The following is a 331-nucleotide window of genomic DNA, read 5'->3' on the forward strand; positions in this document are numbered from 1 at the left end:
AGGAAGAGAGAGAGAGAAGGGGATGGGATGGGAGTGGGAGAGAGAATGAGAGTGGAGAAAAAAAAGAGAGGGAGAGAGGGGGAGAGAAAAATGAGAGAGAGAGAGATAGAGAGGAGGGGGAGAAAGAGGAAAAGGAGAGATAGAGAGAGGAAGAAAGAAGGGAGGGAAGGGAGAGAGAGAGGAGTGATAGGAGAGAAAGAGAAAAAAAAGGGAAGAGAGGAAGAGAGAGGGGAGGAGAGAGAGGAAGGAAGGGAGAGGGAGAGGGAAAGGGAGAAAGAGAGATGGGAGGGGAAGAGATAGAGAAAGAAAGGGGAAGAGAGAGAAGGAAATA

The sequence above is a fragment of the Arachis duranensis genome, chromosome 1 (genome assembly GCF_000817695.3).
Source record: "Arachis duranensis cultivar V14167 chromosome 1, aradu.V14167.gnm2.J7QH, whole genome shotgun sequence".
In the NCBI taxonomy this organism is placed as follows: Eukaryota; Viridiplantae; Streptophyta; class Magnoliopsida; order Fabales; family Fabaceae; genus Arachis; species Arachis duranensis.